We start from the raw sequence: 21,653 nt of genomic DNA on the forward strand, positions 1-21,653 counted from the left end.
ACCCCTATAACCCAAATAGGCAATTTATCTGCTGTGTCAGCCTTTAAACAAATTGTATTGATTATCCTTGATTCTTCCTAAGTTAAAATAGTTAAAATCCAGGGGAACACACACACACACACACACACAGTTTGAGAATTTTAAGACAGATGCAAAGTACATATAGGCAAAACTTTCTCATCATAAAGATTAAAAATAACTCTTCTGACCATTTTAATTTACATACTGCACATTATTAGGAAGTGTTCTAAAATTCTGTGTATTGGTAAGATTTCTAGTTGTCATTCGAAAGGCAGCATTAAATAGGGATTAGCACACAAAATATCAGCATTGATATGTCATTGAAGTCCCAAAGGAAAAGTCTGATGTTCTCTTGCATTTTTGTCAGAATTAACAACTTTACACTTGACATTAAAAATTCATCAGCTCTTAGAGTTCCTGCTGTGGCACAGTGGGTTAAGAATCCAACTGTAGTGGCTCAGGAAGCTGCAGCAGCACAGGTTTGATTGCCATCCTCATGCAGTGGGTTAAAGAGCCCAGCATAGCCACAGCTGTAGTGTAGGTTGCAGCTGCGGCTTGGATTCCGTCTCTGGCCTGGGGACTTCCATGTGCTGTGGATGCAGCCAAAAGGAAAAAAATCATCAGCTCTCACAGTTAAATAGGAATAATTAGATGATCATTTAAAGCCATCTGCATCATATAACACCGTCTGCTATAACATCTTTCTAAGAATAGTTAAGAGGTTTTCATTGAAATATAACATATTTTAGCTGAATTTTGCTTTTCTCTTTCTTTGTTGGTAGGTTCTCTCGGAGTTTTGCCTTTAGCTCCTTTTTACATAAACTTCCACCAATATTCAGTTACTAGGTACATCCTTTCTTTTCTTCTCTCCACTGTCCTGGGAAATTTCATCCATTGTTGTAAGTACCATGTATGGTGGTGATGATTTCTAAATATTTATTTCTAGCCCTGCTCATTTCCCTGAATTCCAGGCCCAAACACTTAACTACCAGCTGTACTTTTTAATTCATACATCCAGAGGTCATCAAAACTTGTCTATGAGCTGTAATTTATCTCCCCAACCACCCAAACCTTTTCCAATTTCTGAGCTTCTTAACCCCATAAGTTGTATTATCAAAGCAGATTAGTTTCTTGTCATCCTTCATTGTACATATATGGGCACTTAGCAAATAAAGACTTCTGAGTTCTCCTGATCTCCACCTCTTTATCTCAAAGCCACATCTCAAAATCAGACTCTACTCCTCTCCTGGCATATTTCAGTCGCCTCCTAACTTTCTAATTTCAGTCGCTAAACCATCAGTCTTTACACTGTTTTTTTGATTTAGCCTCTTAAAACAAAGATCTGATCAGGCTGCAGTTCTATCCCTTTTTTAATGCTCCTTAGTGCACATATTCTAATGCAAAGTCTCATACAATATAAGCTCAGTGTAACTTTTCAGATTTATTTTTCTTCAAGTCATACTGACCTATTGGCCATGCATGTGTGGTGGGGGGAAAAGCCCTGATTCTCCAATTTGGGGCATAGCTCCAGCTCTTTCCACTGCCTGGAATTGGCCACTCCTACACCCATGCTCTGGCAGTTATAGTCCTATTTATCTTACAAGCCACAATTCAACTGTCTTCCTCCATAAAGTCTTCCCATATCCTCCAATAACATATAATCCCACTCTTTCACATAATGCTTTTCAACTTGGCTAAAGAAAATTTTTACTCTTTTAAAACAGTAATAAGTTTCCTAAGTTGGTACTGTGTGTGAGGCAAGAGGGTTGCCCTGGTTGATCTGGTGAACAGAGCAGATCAGCTCCCCAGTCCTTTGGAGTCTGGCATTCTGCCGGTGAGGTACATAAACAGCGAACCCAGTTCAGAAGATGCTACCAGGTTGCAAAGAGTAGAGGTGGGCGACTTTAGATCGGATCATCAGGAAAAGGCTTGCTGAAGAAATAACATCTGAGCTGAGACCTGAATGATGAGCAGAAGCCATCCATGTGAAAGTAATAATAAAAAGGAGTTTGGCTGGAGGCAACAGCAAGTAAGAAATCCCTGAAGGAGAGGAAAAGTACTTGAGGGCTAGAAGGGGAATACATACCCAAAGTGCAATGAGCTGATATTTGGATATTTACCTACCGTTTACTATGAGCCAAGTGCTGAGCAAAACAGATGTTTCTGACTTTCAAGGAGTGTCAGTGTAATGGACTTCTACTGGCCCGACAATAACACAAATACACACTATAATTGCGATAAAGGCTATAAAGGAAATGTAAAGGAGGGCACTCTGAAGTGCTTGGGAGGTAACAAAATGGAGATTTTCATCAAGTTGCCCCAGCTATGGGGGTTGGCAAAGAGGCCTGGGCTCAAGACACTAGTCAATCCTCAACACATAGGCAAGCCATTGAAGTTTTGGTTCAAGAAAGGGCTCTAGGCTAAGAGCTGAGGAAATCTAACAATATCCATTAGATTATCAATCGAACATTAATACTAAACATTAATAATCAGTTAGGTAAAACCAACAAACAACACCCAACAAGGAGAAGCCAATGAGCTTGGAGGAGAAGCAGAAGCTGATAAGGAATAAGAGCTCCAACATGGAGCGAGTTAAGAACTCTGGCCAGAGCTCTAGACAGGCCAACTAATGGGGAGATCTCAAAAATGCTACTGGACTGTGCAATAAGGAAATCACTGCTAAAGCTTCGAGAAGTCAGTATTGGTAGAGTGGTGGGGACAAAAGAGAAAGCAGAGTGAGTTAAGGAGAAACGGGAAGAAATAAAAGGGAGCAGTGATTTATAGACACCTCATCCCAGAGCTTGGCTGTAAGCAGTGGTAGAGAATTGGCAATTAAAATAGCCTTAATTAAAGTGATCCCAACATCATTTGGGTAGTTATTGATTTAAACCTCTTTTTCCTTCTCTTAATTATGTGTTGTTAGATTGCCACCATAATTTTTATTTTCAACCACTATAAAACAATTGGGTTAGACTCAATGAATTTTTAAGACCTTGAGTGACTATTCAAAGGGCATGCAGCTTAGCAGCTGCAGAGCTGAGGCTGAAGACCATATCTGATTGCACCTTGAGTATACCTCATGTTACCTCCTGTCAAAACCTGCATTCTAAATCTGTTCTTAATATATAAAGAGGCTATCTTGAAGGGAAGTGCTCACCAACCTTTCAATGAATGTTAACTATGGCTTTAGGAGAAATTCCTTGATTTTGTGGTGATTTTAAATGAGATCCAGCAAGTAGCTTCCTGAAGACACTCATCTGAGGACATCTGATCTCAAATACAGACCCTCACAACAGTTCCACACTAAGGGCTTTTATTATCATCAGATACACAGATGTGCATAGTGTATTGGAGATACAAATAATTATATTTTCCTCCAGAATTAACTTTGTGATATACACATATCCAATACAACTATACAGTTAAAAAATAATTATAAATTATTAAAAAAATAATAGGTTGGCCATAACCACACTTGTCTCTGGTGCTCTAAATCTACATTCAAGAAACATCTTTGTGTTCCTACATTGCAGAATGGAAGAACTGGAATAGACCACCAAGATCTTGCTGTACTTTAAAGATGCTGAGTCATTTTGCCTGGATCATAGAAGAAGACATAGTATTGTCAAATACTTAAATTTTTTTCTATTCATTGGCCAAGAAGATTGTTCTTTTCCATAAAGACTGTATGGAAGTCTTATTCCCAGTTCTTAGACATTATATCAGTATCCTGAAATGCACATTATTGTCTGCAGCAATAATGTGCATTTCACATAATTTGGAACAATTCTCCCAGGTAGTTTCTGTACACATAATTTGGAACAATTCTCCCAGGTAGTTTCAGAATATTTATTTGAAAACATAGGCCCATTTCCAAGTATTTTTAGGAAATTATGATGAAAAATGCTTTAATCAGAAAGTTATGTTAAAACCTTAAACAGAAAGCATGACATTAGCCAAGTTAAGCTTCAGATAGCCTGTATATAGATACCAGGAAGTAAAATGGTGATCTTTGTCTGAGAAACCCATTTGACATACCATCCTTAACATTTAATTCCTTATTCGAGTGTGAGCATGCAGCCACTTCCTGAGACTTTCCTGTTCTATTGATTGGCCTTTTGATACTACGTTCACATTCTGAGTATCCTCCAGAAAACACTACATACGCCAAGCCTTGGACATGGCAAGACACGTTCTCTCTCAGCTCCACATCCGTGAATCCCTCATCTATCCTCTCTATTGCCACCAGTGTCACTAGCACAATACCAGTTTATGTCTAGTCAAGCACAAAAGTATGCATCAGCTCTTCTGAGTTCTGAAAGAGTGGCTTCTGAATACTAAAGAGAAACTCCCTGGGGAAAAAGTAGCATTAATTGCAATCATGTCCATTGCGCTGAATAAGTCACAAGGCAAACAGCACAGAAGCTCCTTCTCCACCGTCATTGATAATCCAGGATACAGAGTACGTAATACATGTGTTTGTGTGTGTGAGATGTATATAAATATCAGATTTTTTATGGTTGGAGTTCCTATTGTGGCTCAGTGAATTAAGAATCTGACATAATGTCTGCGAGGATGCAGATTTGATCCCTGGTCTCTCCCAATGGGTTAAGGATCCGGGTTGCCTCAAGCTGTGGCATGGGTTACAGATGTGGCTCAGATCCGGTGTTGCCATGGCTGTGGTATAGACTGCAGCTGCAGCTCTGATTTTACCCCTAGCCCAGAAACTTCCATATACCATAGGTGCAGCCATAAAAAAAAAAAAAAAACTTATATGGTAATACAAATCAGAACTGGAGAATGACACTAAAATCTGATACATGTCAAGTGAAGTGGAATATGATTTGAAGATTAAATGGAAAGAAACAATGAGTCGAGAATTCATTCACAAAAGTAGACTGCTTTAAAAATAAGATGCACATTTCAGTCCTTTTTTTCATCAATATAGTATGTTTTTTGAAAAGTTTTATATTTACATAAAGATGAAGCAGATAATATAGGGATTTCACACTTAGCCCCTCTTCCCTGCTCAGTTTCCTCTATTATTAATGCATTGCATGAATATGGTACATTTTTAACAATTAATGAAAGCATAATAATTGATACATCTCTATTAACAGAAGTCCATGGGGGTACATTAGGGTTGGCTTTTCCTGTTGTACAGTTCTATGTGTTTTGACAAATGCATAATGCGTGCATCTACCATGACCTCAGACATAATAGCTTCACCGCCCAAAAAGTCCCTTGTGCTTCACCCATTCATCTCCATTTTGTTCTTAAACAATCGCTAGCATATTATGGTTTCGGGTTCAAATGAGATCAACTGTTTTAAGCCAATCGAATTTGCTAATGCAAAGCAAAATTACTACATGTACTTGTTTTCTTCTATATTCTAATACATATTTAAAAGGGTATTCATCCATGAAAGATGGCAGTTTGGCAGTGTGGGAACATGGTGATCTCTTTACCTAGGGGCCAAACGAGAGAGCAGAAACACACATCCCAGGCCTCAACCTCAGTGTGAGAGATCCATCCTTCTGATAGGGATGAAGAGGGACTCAACTGAACTCTCGAGATTCACAAGATACTGGCCTGTATGCCCACTAAGTGTTTCTACCTTTAAATAAAGTCAGATGGATTGACAGATGACAGTGACTCACTCAGCATTTGCAACTTTTGAAGTAGCCATCCTTTTATGATCTTAATTTTATAAAAAATGATACTTTCTGTTATTGTAGAATGATTATTCCATACTTGCTCAGTGACTTTTTATCATCTTAATAGAAATATTGGGGCAGAGGTTTTTGCATATAAAGTATCATCATCACAAAAAAAGGATATTAAAAATTTTCAATATCTGATATATTTTTTGCCACTCCTGCAGCATGTGTAAGTTCATGGGCCAAGAATCAGACTCAACCTGTGCCACAGCAGTGAGTCCAGCCACTACAGTGACAATGCTGCATCCTTAACCCACTGAGCCACTAGGGAACTCCTCAATATCTAATAGTTTTAAGAGTGTACAGAAGGCACACCAACATGATAGAAAATTTCAATTAACCACTAGAGATATACAAGACAAATGTATTTTTCTGAGTGGCTGTGACACAATCCTCAGAAACATGTTTTGCAGATACCATGTGTGGACTCCATCTAAGATCTCTCTTTAATATTTGTCTTATTTTCAAAAAATCATTAGCATACTCGAATTCATTAAGTTCAAACAATGATTACAGTAATTAACACATATCACAATCTAAAATAAATATGAAATTATCATATTTATCATCAATTTTTAAGAGGGTGGTTTAGACTCAACTGATTTGTGAATTTCTTGAGGTCATCTAGTTGTATTCTCTCTATTGCAGGTTAAATGTTCATAGAAATAGGTCTAACTAGAATTTCAAGACAAGTAACTTTGCTATTAAATTCATATCACCAAACTTTGTTGTATTAGGCATAACTCAATTCACAGTAGTGTGTTTTGCATCTCTGATATAAGTGAGGATCTTTGATTTATATGAAACATGAAGTAGAGAGAGCAATTTATTAGCAGATTCTAATAAAAATTTAGAAGAGGTATTTCATTTTTTCCAAAGGAAACATATTTTTGCAGTCACTACTAGAAATCCTCCAATGGCTGAATCATCATTAATTCAATAAGTGCACTCACAAACATGCCGTGCATGAAAAATTTGGAGTAAAGAAATAAAATGACCTAGAGAATCATCTTTGTAACTCACCTACAAGTCCTGCTAAATGTATTCTGACAACAGCTTGATAATGTTTTCAATTTGCCAGATATACAGGCAGTTCAATTTAAACTATTCAATTTTATCAATTCAATTGACTATTTTGTACTAAGTACAATTTTTTTAATGCCAAGAGGGAAAGTAGGTGTACAATGACAATGCACAGTTTAAGATATAGGACTTCCTTTAGGTTTTAAGTTTTTTCAAATAACGATAAGAAATGAATACAAAGGGAATGTCTTAAAAGTGTTGAATTATACATATCTTTTATGGTTTAAAAATGTTTACCCTTTTATATTCCTACATGAAGCATGAGAATGGGGATTATGATTCAAGCAAATGAAGAGCCCTTATTTCCAAGGGCAAGGAAGTGTTGTTTTCTTAAGTATGCAAAACCCTCTCCTAGCTTTTGAGAGGGGCAGAGTTTTTGTGTCAAGTTTGTCTTGGAATTGCTCCCTTTTTTCAGACCCTCAATGCCTAAGGAAGGCCCAAGCACTCTATTGGCAAAACCAGGAGATACTTCTTTTCATTTTTGGACTCCTCCTAGTGCCAGTGTGTGTGTGTTTGTTTCTCATATAAGTAATGACACTGATGTCAGGAAGAAAAAATTGTAAGGTTTTCCATCATCAGCCCTTCACGCCTGCTCCTTCTCCCCCTTCTCCCTCCCTTCCCCATTTTCTCTCCCTCCTTTTCTCCCTCCCTCTCTGTCACACACCCAAACACAGCCATATTTATGGCTACCCTGAAGAATCAGAAGTTAAGATTAGCTGTCAGACATTTTCAAAATTACCCACAGATGTTTGATTTGGGTACAGTGGGGACTTTGCTGAAAAATGTAATCTATCCCTCTGTGCTTCAGAACAAAAATATGGGTCCAGATTTCACTAAGGTGGAAAAGTGATTCAGTGTTCTTTTTCTGTGTACTCAAGTATCTTATATACTGTACTGGCTTCAAGTCTTTCAATGTGAACATCCATGCTATGTTTCTCCTCTGTTAGAGACATATATATATATATATATATATATATATATATCTAAGTTTTAGATTTTAGCAGATTTTTTTCATGAATTTATATCTATTCATTAATCCAAATAGTTGAAAATCTACTATTTGCCAGGCACTGTGCCATGGGGTAGTGATACACAATTAAGACATTGATCCTTCCTTTATAGAGAGAATAATCTAGTGAAGAAAGAAGACACATAAGCAAATAACTACCCTATAATGGGACAATTGCAACATCGCCATTGTGTAGTCCCCTCAGTACTTGTGGCAGCTTTGGGAATCAAAAAGAATGTGTTTAAGTGCAAAGACTAGTCTGATTTGTAGACAAATGGAATGTTCTGTTGGATGAATAACAGGCTGGTACCATTTGAGGATTTTACAGTGAGAGCCATCCTGTTATATAAGTTTTTCCTTCTAAACCAATATTAATAATTTTAATGTCAACTCACACCTCATTAGAAGCAGCTGAAACATTGAAAAACACTCCTCATTTCTTTGTATGAATTCAAATAGCCACACCATGTCTAAGTATTAGAGGCATCCCAAGAGTCTTTTCAGGCTTAGAAATATTTTGGCAGTAAACACCAGTGTCCATGAGAAAAATGTTTGGCTGTTTTGTCAATTTTGTATGAGTATACAAGGGAGAAAATTTTTATATGGCCTGGAGGAATCTGGTACATTCACAGAGGAAGGGACTGTTCATGAGGCAGTTCAACAGATGTTTATTGAATACCTACATGAACGAGAGAGAGAGAATTATACAAAGATGAATCAGAGAAGAACCGAAAATAAAGGGAAAAGGAAAACAGTAGCATGATCTTCCCAATGCAATTGCATCAATGACTTATGTTAAATTTTAATGGAATAAACTCAAATTAAAAGGCAGAGATTGCCAGCGTCAATAAAATAGCAGAACTCAACTCTGGGCTATCTACAAGAGACACATGTTAAGTAGAAGGAGACAGGGAGATGTTTTGCATTTCTGTAGTATCCCTTGTGACTTGTCCTTTTTCATTTCTTATTCTGTTTATTTGGGTTTTTTCTCTCCTCTTCTTGGTGAGTCTAGCCAGAGTTTTGTCCATTTTGTTTACCTTTTCAACAAACCAGCTCTTGGTTTGATTGATTCTGTCTATTGTTTTTTGAATCTCTATTTTATTGATTTCTTCTTTGATCTTTAGGATTTCCTTCCTTCTGCTGACTTTAGGTTTTGTTTGTTATTCTTTTTCTAATTCATTTAACTGGTGGGTTAAGTTGTTGATTGGAGATTTTTCTTCTTTTTTGAGGAAGGCCTGTATTGCTATGAACTTCTCTCTGAGCACTGCTTTTGCAGCGTCCCATAGATTTTGGGTGGTTGTGTCTTTATTATCGTTTGTCTCAAGGTATTTTTTAATTTCCTTCTTGATTTCCTCATTGACCCATTTGTCTTTTAGTAGCATGTTGTTTAGTCTCCATGTAGTAGGTTTTTTCTCACTTTTTTCCTGTGGTTGATTTCTAGTTTCATGTCATTGTGGTCAGAGAAGATACTTGAAATAATTTCTACACTCTGAAATTTGTTGAGGTTAGCTTTGGGCCCCAGGATGTGATCAATTCTTGAGAATGTTCCATGTGCACTTGAGAAGAATGTATATTCTGAGCTTTTTGGATGTAATGTCCTGAAAATGTCAATTAAGTCTAACTCTTCTATGGTTTCCTTTAGGACCTCTGTTGCCTTATTGGTTTTCTGTCTAGAGGATTGGTCCATTGATGTGAGTGGGGTGTTAAAGTCTCCTACTGTGATCGTATTCCCATCAGTTTCTCCTTTTATGTCTATTAGTATTTGTTGGAGGTATCTGGGTGCTCCTATATGAGGGGCATATATATTGACAATGGTAATATCCTCTTCTTGAATGGATCCTTTAGCCATTAAATCGTGACCTTTGTCTTTCTTTATGGCCTTCATTTTAAAGTCTCTTTTGTCTGATATGAGTATTGCAACTCCTGCTTTTCCTGTCTGGTCCAATTGGCATGAAATATCTTTTCTCATCCCCTCACTTTCAATCTATATGTGTCCTTTGCCCTAAGGTGAGTCTCTTGTAGGCAGCAGATTGAAGGTTTTTGTTTTTTTATCCAATCTGCCACTCTGTGTCTTTTGATTGGAGCATTCAGTCCATTGACATTTAAGGTGATTATTGATAGATATGTACTTATTGCCATTTTAAACCTTGTTTTCCAGTTGATTCTGTTTCTCTTTTCTTTTTTTTGATTGGATGGTTTCCATTTAGGTTGTGCTTGAGTACTTTTCAGTTTTTGTGAATGTAATGTTTGGTTTTGATTTGTGGTTGCCCTGTTTAAGTATGTTAACCCCTTCCTATATCTTCTTACTTTAGCCTGATAATCATATAGGCTCAAACACACCCTTAAAAAAATAGAAAATAATTTTTCTTACTTCCCTTGCCCACATTGTATGATTTTGATGTCTTTTTGTTTTAACACCTTCGTGTTTAGATCTGTATGCTGACTTATTTAAGTGATTGCTTTCCAATTGTGGTTTCCTGCATTCTAGCTCTTCCTCTTTTTTTTTTTAATTTAGAGAAGCCCTTTAAGTATTTCTTTTAGAATGGGTTTAGTATTGCTGTACTCTTCTAGTTTTTTTTTTTTAATATAATATGCCAAAAAATTTGACAACCTAGAAGAAATGGATGTCTTTCTAGAGACTTAGAGCCTGCCAAAACTGAATCAAGAAGAAATAGATCAACTGAACAGACCGATCACTAGAAATGAAATTGCATATGTCATAAAAACACCCCTACAAATAAAAGTCCAGGACCAGATGGCTTCACAGGCCAATTCTGCCAAACATACAAAGAGGAACTTATACCCATCCTCCTTAAACTTTTCCAAAAGGTTGAAGAAGAAGGAACACTCCCAAAGACATTCTGTGACGCCACCATCACCCTCATTCCAAAACCAGACAAAGATACCACCAAAAAAGAAAACTATCGCCCAATATCCTTGATGAATATAGAAGCAAAAATTCTCAACAAAATTTTAGCCAGCTAAATCCACCAACATATCAAAAAGACCATACACCATGACCAGGTGGGATTCACCCCAGGTACCCAAGGATGGTTCAACAGATGTAAATCAATCAATGTCATAAACCATATTAACAAAATAAAAGTCAAAAACCACATGATCATCTCAATAGATGCAGAGAAAGCATTTGACAAAGTCCAACATCCATTCATGATCAAAACCCTTACCAAAGTGGGTACAGAGGGAACATACCTTAACATAACCAAAGCCATTCATGACAAACCCACAGCAAATATAATGCTCAATGGAGAAAAGCTGAAAGCCTTTCCACTAAAATCTGAAACAAGACAAAGTTGCCCACTCTCACCACTGTGAAGATCAGTATGGAGATACCTTATAAATCTATACATAGAACTACCATATGACCCAGCAATCCTACTCTTGGGCATATATCCGGACAAAACTTCCCTTAAAAATGACACATGCACCTGCATGTTCATTGCAGCACTATTCACAGTAGCCAAGACATGGAAACAACCCAAATGTCCATTGAGAGATGATTGCATTAGGAAGAAGTGGTATGTATACACAATGGAATACTACTCAGCCATAAAAAGAACAAAATAATGCCATTTGCAGCACCATGGATGGAACGAGAGACTCTCATCCTGAGTGAAGTAAGTCAGAAAGAGAAAGACAAATACCATATGATATCACATATCTGGAATCTAATATATGGCACAAATGAACCCTTCCACAGAAAAGAAAATCATGGACTTGGAGAATAGACATTTGGTTGCCAAGGGGGAAGGGGAGAGAATGGGAGGGACTGGGAGCTTGGGGTTAATAGATGCAGAATGCTGCCTTTACAATGGATTAGCAATGGGATCCTGCTGTGTAGCACTAGGAATTCTATCTAGTCACTTATGATGGAACATGTGAAAAAAAAGAATGTATACATGTAAGTGTAACTGGGTCGCCATGTTGTACAGTAGAAAAATATATACATATATAAATAAAAGATTAAAAAAAAAGCCCCTTGCCCTCATTAAAAAAAAAAAGACAGGGAGGTTGAGAATTAATGGATATAAAAAGATATGCCACACGTACAAACTACGTGAAGATGTCAATGGCTATATTAGTATCAGATTTCAAGGGAAAAAAGTATTTCCATGATGAAAGCAACAAATCATGACATTAAACTAACCATGCTATGATTTCTTCAATATCAGGACTGTCATTTCCCAACACATATTCTGGGGAACACTAAGCTCATTGAGACAATCAGAAAAGAAAGGATTTCTTGGTCAAGTAACACACTTTTTATTCTACTCCAATTCACCTTGGATATTTATGATAAGAACAGATGTCAAGTGAATTAAAGACTCCGAGATATTCTATAGCCAAGAAAATCAGTTGCCTCTGTTTCACCTGCTTTTTCCAAAACTAACCACAGAAACTTTGTTTTTCATTAATTTATTTTCACCTAACACCTATTAACATCCCCTAGAATAAAATTTGGGGAAAAAATACATTTCTGGAGAGATTTGTATCCCCATCACTCAGCATAGTGCCTTCATATTATGAACTATTAGTGAATGGCCAACAAATGTATTGATAGACACAGAGGTGAATAGAAATGTTTTATAGAATTGTAGTTATCATTGCCTCAAAATATTAAAATGCCCAATGAGTGCCCCAAAGTTTCTGTGGTGTAAACAACTCATTGACAAGATCAAAGGGAGACAACATTGTTATATTAACCTCCCAGGCCTTGCTAAGGGAATCTGGCCATCCTAGCCTACAAGGCCAAGGTAAGACCTATGATTAAGTTATCTTCTCTCTTTGACATGTTCCAGAAAGTCAGTCAAGCCAAGGAGACTAAAAAAGTCAAATCCCATTTTTTTTTTTTGCTGCACCCATGGCATGCATAAATTCCTGGACTAGGGATTGATCCCAAGCCACAGCAGTGACAATGCCAGATCCATAAGCCTCTGAGTCACCAGGGAGAACTTGAAGGGCATTTTACCAGCTGTTATGATAATTTGGACCTTCTCAGAAAGATACTACTAAATATGTGACCAAATAGTTCCTAAGAGAAATTTTTAAAAACTGGTTTATATCTGAGTGCCCTTGCTTGTGTGTGGGCACAGACAAAATGAGTCATTCATATGCACCAAGGTAGGATGTGGGCTAAACATAGTCTTCTTACGCTGTAACAGATTAGATTATAATATTTATTTTTTAACCACAGAGAATGTACAGAATCTCAGTTCTGGAGAGCTGGTTGTATAAAATCTAACTAACTCCACTTTAAAAAGTTGCTCTAGGTTAATGCTTAATGGGATAACTTCTAATGGAGAGCATGTGGGTTTTGCAAACTTTTTAAGATGGCAGGCTAACTACAGTAAGAATAAATCTGATTAGGAATTATGGGCCAAAAGTAATAGTACTTAAGAAGCTTGTCTTTCCTGACCACAGTAGAGATGATTAATGACAGACTGAGGACATCAACAATTAAATTACTGTCAGTGAGGTAAAGACAGTTTCCTTATTACAAAGTGCAACAAGGGCAAAGGATTGTGGTGGGTTTCTGGCTTACCAAAGGGAAAAAAAAAGAATCTCAATGCAATTAGGTCCAGGCTCTGGGAGGAAACAAGCAGGAATAGACCACCATGGGAGTTAAGAAGAGGAATTGTTAGGCAGGCGAGGAGGAAAGCCCTTTGGCTGTGTATCCAAGAGAAAAAACTGTTGGTGTAGGTTTGTCACTTTGCCTCAGAACGTGAGCAAAGATGAGGGACTTTCTCTTTTGTATCCCCCTTAGCATCCTGTAGTCAGTTCTGTACAAGCTACTAAAGGTAGAGATGCCTTCAGATGACTTTCATTTTCTCATCTTTTCTCCTTGAGAATGTGTTTCCAATGATGACCAACGAATGAGTTCAAGAGACTCTGTCCTTACTGCATTTCCACCTGACTGGGGTGGCAGGAACTACTTATAAGTATTTATTGAGCACCTACTATGTGACCAAGACTGTTTAGGAATATATTTAAGCAGAATTCCCTGGTGGCTCAGTGGGCTAAGGATCCAGGGTTGTCACTGCTGCGGCTCAGTTTTGATCCCTAGCCTCGGAACTGCTGCACAACACAGGTGTGGCCAAAAAAAAAGGAGGGGAGGAATAGATTTAAGGCGTTATTTTGTAATAATATCCCCCTTTCTTGAAGATCTACACAGAATGATTGTTTCCTTTCTAGAAAATGTGCATGGAAATCTCCTTGAATCAGACAGCTCATAACAGTGAATATCTTGGAGGCTTTCTCCAAAAACATCCAAGATAAATCAATCATGAATAGATCAAATTCTCCATGTTGTGAATATTCACCTTTGTCATTATTATGTTCACAGTCAGGTGACAGAGATACATGGGATCTTTAGATTTGGCTAATAGATATCAACTCTTACAACACAGCAAAATTAAGATGCAGTCATTATGCCTTATTTTACTTTATTTGTGGAAGAAGTAAAAATGTATTTGCTAACAGCTTAAACTTTAGTGTATTCTACAATTAAAAAAATAGATTTAGGAGGAAACATAATTCTGTTAACCTTTAAAGACTGAATTACATCTGAAATGAATGCAACATTGTAAGTCAACTGTAATCAGTTTTTTAAAAAGACAGAATAACTTGACACAGAGCTTCTCCTTCAGAAAACACTGTCTCTCAGTGGAGGTCCATGACTTCTTACCAATAAAGACAGTATAGTAGGAATTCCAGGACTGGCATAAACAAGACCTGTAATGCTGATACGAAGTTTGGTCAGCTCAGGAAAAAGAGATAGAAGATATTTTTGGAAGGCTCTATTTTGGAAATATAGAGATGAATCATACACATGTCATATTGACCTAAAATAAAGGGCAAGAGGCAGAATACCTACAATTGCATACTGTTTTATGAAGTTTAAAAACATACAAAACAGTGTGATATATTTTTTAGGAATAAATAAGTTTGTAATAAAAGTATAGAGTCACGGGACAGTAATAAATACCAAAATCCATATAGTGGTCATTCGTGTAATGGGTAGAGGAATTTAACTGAATTCGTGTAGTGGGTAGTGCAAGGAATTTAACTGAATTGGCTATGGTTCCCAAAACTAAGTTTGGATATGTTGTATTTATTATATTCATGGCCTTGTATCATCAAATGTGCTAATACATAAGTTATTTTCAAATGCATACAAAAGTAGAGGTGCTAGTAAAATGAACTCCTGTATACTTACTTTGTGTGTTCAACAATTATCAAATTTTTGCTGTATTTGCTTCCTATTTGTGCTTCTTTTCTTCTCTAAAATGTGTTTTAAAGCAAATCCCAAACAACATGTCATTTTATGTCTACATGCTGCAATACATGTATCTACAAAATATGAGCTTTTAAAAAACATAACAGTGCCATCCCTATTAACCAAAATAATAATTCCTGGAGTTCCCTGGTAACCTAGAGGTTAAGGATCCTATGTTGTCCCTGCTATGGCTCAGGTCACTGCTGTGGCCCAGGTTCGATCTCTGGCCCAGGAACTTCTGCATGCTATGGCTGTGGCCAAAAACATAATAATAATAATTCCTTAGTATCATGTATACCAAAGGACTATAAAAATACTTCCCCTAATTGTCTCAAAAAATCCCTTTTTTACAGTTAATTTATTCAAAATAGGATGCAAATAAGGTCCACACAATATTGTTAGATCTCTCCTCTCTGAATCTGGGGCATTCTTTCCTGCCATTTATCTTTTCATGCTATTGACCTGTTGCAGTAACTGGGTCAGTTTCTCCCTGTTTATTCTTCATTCTTTTTTGTACATCTTGAATATTGCATACTTTTTAAAATATTTAAGATGCTATTATGTTGAAAAGGTTAAGTACGGCATTCCCACAGTTGTTGGTCTTTTGAGGCATAGTGAGATGATAGAAATGGAGAAAAGTTGATGGTCTGGCACATGCACCAGGTCTGTTTCAGAAGATGTGCCTGGATCTTGGACGAAGAAAAACACGGTACTTAGACATTAGTAGATGAGAGACGTCTCTCTGACAAATACCAAATAGTGGGAATTTGGAAGAAAAAGCACTTTGTGAACAGTAGATTATTTGCCTGTCTTTTTTCTAGTGATAAAAAAAATCTTTGGATATTGATGGAAAGAAAAGATTTAAATTCAGTAAATATTACTGAACACCTAATATATGCAAGGCAGGATTACATATGGGGATGGGATACCAATAGGATGATTCCTGTGTATTAATAATTAATAACCAGAGTTGATATTTCCATGAAAAATCAACTATATGTCATTATTTAATCTAATCCTTCAAACAACTGTATGAGGCCCTGTTGCATTTCCTATGATATGAAAGAGGCTCAGAGAGGTTAAGCAATCTGCCCAGTGTCTTACAGTTGGCAAGTGGCTGAAAAAGATTTATACTTGAGATCTGTTTTGTTTGGACCTGGTCTATCTAATTCCAAAATGGAGACTTTCAAGCACTCTACTATATTATTCTGCCTCAAGTACAAGTGCAACTCCCCCATTGACTAGAACAACTAGGACCCCCTACTTCACAGTAATCTGCTTAACTTGGCCCAAAGTTCAATTTAATGCCGACCACCACTCAAAAGCCCATTCCCTCCTTCCTGTGATTTTGCTTGGCTTCCTTTCACATGCTTCCCTGACTACAATTTTCTGATACTTGCAATTTTAATCAACTACATTTGAATAACTATATATCTTTCTGCATTTCATGTACTCTGCTTAGGTTTTTGTACACATTTTTGTTCCTCTGCCTACTCTGTCCCTCTTAACTTTGGGAACGAATAGATACAAATATAGATATATAGACATAGATATAAATGTATATGTAAGCATTTTTCATTGAGTTCCTATTGGTGGCTTTCCTTTTTATCAGAAATAAAGCAAGCTTGGATAGAGGGAAGAGGTAGGGTTTATAGAGGAAAAAACGCTTGGAATAAGAAGCCCTGGCTTTTAGTCCTGGACCTGCCACTTTACACCTGGGAGATCTTGGAAACCTCACCTCTCTGAGTGTTGGTTTCTTCATGAATAAAGCAGGAAAATGAAACTTCCTGCCAAGGCTGTTGTGAGGGTCTGTGAACAGACAGACTTCGTAGAATTCTAAGCTGTAAAATGTTGCCTAATTTTGAAGCAAGTGAAGAGAACTTAACCGCTCTACTCAAACTGCCAGCAATTCTGCATTCATCGGTCCCATGTCTCACTTTGATCTCTGGAGGCTCATCTCTGCTTCATATCAGCTGCTAACAGTAAAGCGATACTGGTTCTTATTCCTTTGACTAAGAACAGGGCAATGTCTGCTTTAACAGAGCTAAAGGTAGGGTTATCAGGTAAATATTATTAGCTGACAGCACCACTTACTAACCCCAATATTAGGATTGGTGTATGTCTCACACATCAATTTCCTGATATAGGAATTAGTCATTAATATAGACTGATTGGTCTATACTTCCTTGAAAATACCGATGCAAGCATGGAGTATGTGTGTGTGTGCAAATGTGGTAAATTGAGAACATAAAGTGGAAAACAGAATGTACAAGGAAAACTTTATTAATGGCATTCACAAGGCTTTTTTCCTTATCACCGTCAGTTCCTCAACCACAGGCAATACAAGGTACTATCATTTTTATCTTAAACTGCTTTTAAATAAAGCCATTTCGAATCTTAGGATTTAAATAAATAGCAGACTAATATGTCTCTATGAATTGCTTGCTATGTAATTTCTATAAGACACAGTGCATCCATTTTAAGTGTACACACTGTGATGGAATTTTTCAAATGCACCTGCATAATCACTACCACAATCAAGATATAGAACACTTTTATTAGCTAAAAAGTTCCCTCCTAAGCCTTTGTGGTCAATTCCTTCTCTTGATTCATGGCCCAGGCAACCTGTGATCTGCTTTCTGTCACTACAGATTAATTTTGCCTTTTAGAATTTTATACAGATAGTGTCATACCATATGTCAAATTTTGTGCCTGGCTGTCTGAATTTAGCCTAACATGTTTGAGATTCATTCATAGTATCAGTACTTTATTTCTTTCTACTACTGTATTTCACTGTTGGCATGTATCACAAGTAGTTTTTCTTTTTTTCTTTTTTTCTTTTTAGGGCCACACCTGTGGCATATGGAAGTTTCCAGCCTAGGGGTTGAATTGGAACCACAGCCACAGCAATGTGGGATCTGAGCCACGTCGGCAACCTACACCACAGCTCACCGGGCACCACCAGATACTTAACTGAGGGAGGCCAGGGGATCAAACCCGCATCCTCGAGGATACCAGTCGGGTTCTTTACCACTGAACCACAACAGGAACTCCTCACAAGTAGTTTTTCTACGTACCTACTGACTGTTCTCGAGTTGTTTCCACTTACTAGCTAACATGAAAATTCATTTACAAGGCTCTGTATAGACTATGTTTCATGTCTCTTGGATAAATACTTAGGAGTGAAGTTGACAGTTCACAGGGAAGTATATGTAGTCTTTTAAGAAAATTCCAGACTTTTAAAAAGTGATTATTACATCTTATACCCTCACCAACAAGGTATGACAATTTTTATCACTCTCTATCTTCACTAATAATTAGCAGCCATTCGTATTTTAGGAAATAATCTTCTTAAGTAATTACTATTTTAATCTGGTTCCTTGCCTGCTTATTATTGAATTGTATTAGTTATATATTCTATATATCAATATATTGTTAGATATAAATGTTCTACTTTTGTTTCATATTAAATATCTATTCCAAGGTAGAATTTTATGTTTTTTTATTTTATGCTTAGGTATATCATCCATTTCAAATTGTTTTGTGTATATTGTGAGGTGTAAGGGTCAACACACATTTTTTCATATGGATCTCAAGTTGTTCCAACATCATTCATTGAAAAGGCTAGCATTTCCCACTGGCACCTTGGTTGAAAAATCAGTTGAACATATATATATATATATATATATATGGGTTTATTTTTAAACTTTTTATTTTGTTCATTTGAATGATTTAGCTATCCTTACAACAATAATATACCATCTTGATGACTATAGCCTAATAGTAGTTCTTGCTTTCAGGGAGAATAGTACTCTAGTTTGATCCTCCCTTTGAAATGTTGTTTAGGCTATTCTAGGTCCTTCAAATATTCATATTAATTTTAGAGTCAGCTTGCACATTTCTACAAAAAAATTTTCAGGACATTGTAACAACCCATGAAAAGTAATCAACAAACCTCAAGCCTCTCTGGGAACACCTTAGGCAAGGTGAAGGCCAATGGCTACTGAATACTTTTCTAACTTAGAAAGAATTAATGGTGGCTTTAACCTCTGCTAGGTATTTTGCAAGAGTTTTGAAATGATAATTAGCAGACTGGGTATGAAAATTTTTTAAACAGCGAAGTGGGGTGTGTGTGTGTGTGTGTGTATACACTACATAATAGACGAGGGGAGAGTCAGAAAAAATATTTATCATTTCAAAGAGTACAGGTGAATATATTGCTAAAAGACCAGTCCTGAAGAATTTGTACCAGTTAACAAAGAGCCCATAAGAAAATACACTGAAATGATGCACATTCAAGATTAGTAACACTTGATGGTAAGGGAAACTGTTATGCCTTTGGGCCAAATCTGTATTTCTATGTGTGACATTGAGTTCAATTTTTCTGTGCTTCATCCTTCAGGAAAAATCATCTTAACTCTCTTATGAATTCTTCTGGTAGGAATACTAAAATTAGGAGAAATCCTATCATATTAATATATTGCCTCACATGTTCTGATTTTGTTCAGTTTTCTTTATGTATAGATCACTGGTATTTCTTAGAATATAGGTTGAAGCAGCTACTGTTACATGTCTTTATTCTCTGTCCTATAGGCCCCCTGACAAATTAGCCAAGAAAATTCCAATTTGTATTTTTTAGGGTTCAGGTTCTGTCAGGATATGCCATAATATTCTATTAGATACTTAGTAGTGCAATGACAGGGAAGATAAAGAGGTTCTGCTCTGTGCTTTCAATGCTGGTCTTTTTTATTAAGACTATGACAGTTCGGTGGGCTTCTAAAACTTGAAAAGTTGTTTGTAAAATCCTTTGCTGGCCCATTCTCTGCAATACAGCATACGTGCCCCTGTTTTGGCCCTGGGCCAAAAGACTTAGCCCTGGGTCACAAAGTAAACTGATGGTTCCGTAACCATCACCATATTGAAGTGTAATCCATGTAATATTTCAAGTGAAGCTTCCGTAAGCCCATCTATCCTGTCATGGTTTAGAAGAGTTTGTCCCTGCAGGATGGTAAGTTCTACACAGCAGATGGAGCTCATGAACAAAGTTGCTCTTGCGAGGCCCAAGGCTATTGTGTGGAATTGGGTATTAACAAACTAGAGTGCACGCTGAGACCATCATAATCTCAGAGGCCCGTACACTGTTCGGTGAGGAACTGTAGAGGTCACTGGGAAGGTTCGGCTCAGAGAAGACCTATAGATACCATGATGAAGGTCTTTACAGAAGGTATGCACATCCGTGGGGAAGAATGATTTGGAAATACAAGGAGTTGATTTCTAGACACAACTAGGAGAGAGATTGGGTAATAATCAGAATTATACAAGGGGCTTCCTATAAGGTTCTGAGTTAGAACACCATTATTACTGGACAGTAGTCAGATAAAGAAGAGATATTGTATCAGGGTCCCGTTGCTCACATTTTGAGTTTAGACAAGTTCCTTAAAATGTCTGAGCCTCAGATTCTTCATCAAATGGCCTAACTGCTAGAATTATCTCGTGAAAACTATATGAGATAGTGAAGCACCTGGAACAGTACTCAGCTGATGGCACCTTCTTCCCTCTCTGCCACTGAAAGATTTCCACCCGAGTTGAATGCTCATGTGGGGAAGGGAGGCAGATACTTTCTCAGGCCTGGTAGGAAACTGGACCAGATAATCTCCACGGTCTCTTCCAACTCTACAGTTTTGACTATTGTTTCTTAATTTGTATTTGATTGGTTTTATTCTCAAATCACACAGTGTGGTATAATAATATGGTTCCATATCTCTGTACAAAAATACCTACACAAAATATTTAATACCCATTAAATGGGTCACAAAAATATACTCACAAACTCAGATGATTAAGAACAGTAAAATCCGATCACATTTCCTCTCTATTTTATAATTTATGCTTGACTTATGAGTTTAGAATGAATGCCAGATTCCATCTGTATTCAGCACTTGCAGCCAATTTCCAGCTTCAGGAAGTCATAAAGTATAAGGTATGCAGTGTTAGGTCTGCTCAATTGTCCATCTGACTGTTCTGACAGCAGCAAAAAGATTTGGTCTGTGAAGAAATGCAAGATGCATTCATAAGGTTAAGAACCAAGTTTGACTGTCCTTATTCAGCTATTTTACATCTTACATCAGTGAATTGATCTAAACTTTTGCTGATCCTTTTTACATTTGTAGTCTATAAAACGTTTTCATGATCAGTGCTTCCAGTGCAAAGTAGTGCTTTCCTTTTTTTTTTTAATCTACAAAAATGGCCTGCTTTCAGAATGTCCCTGGTCCTGATATTAGATGCAGATGTGGATTTTAGTGGAAAAGACCTCTATATTTTTTTTTCCTAGCTAAACCAATACTTAGAAGTTTTTGTTGGACTTTTCAGGGTGAAGATTCCAAACCATTTCCATTTCCAACCAGGCTGTAATTTCTGCATTTTCATGTGACATATGCTGTGTGGATAGTCCACGGTCTTTTTCAAGATGAAGTTTTGCTTCTTCTTTTTTTTTTTTTTTTTTTTTTTTTGCATCTGGATTTCC

This window comes from Phacochoerus africanus, chromosome X (genome assembly GCF_016906955.1).
Source record: "Phacochoerus africanus isolate WHEZ1 chromosome X, ROS_Pafr_v1, whole genome shotgun sequence".
Taxonomy (NCBI): Eukaryota; Metazoa; Chordata; class Mammalia; order Artiodactyla; family Suidae; genus Phacochoerus; species Phacochoerus africanus.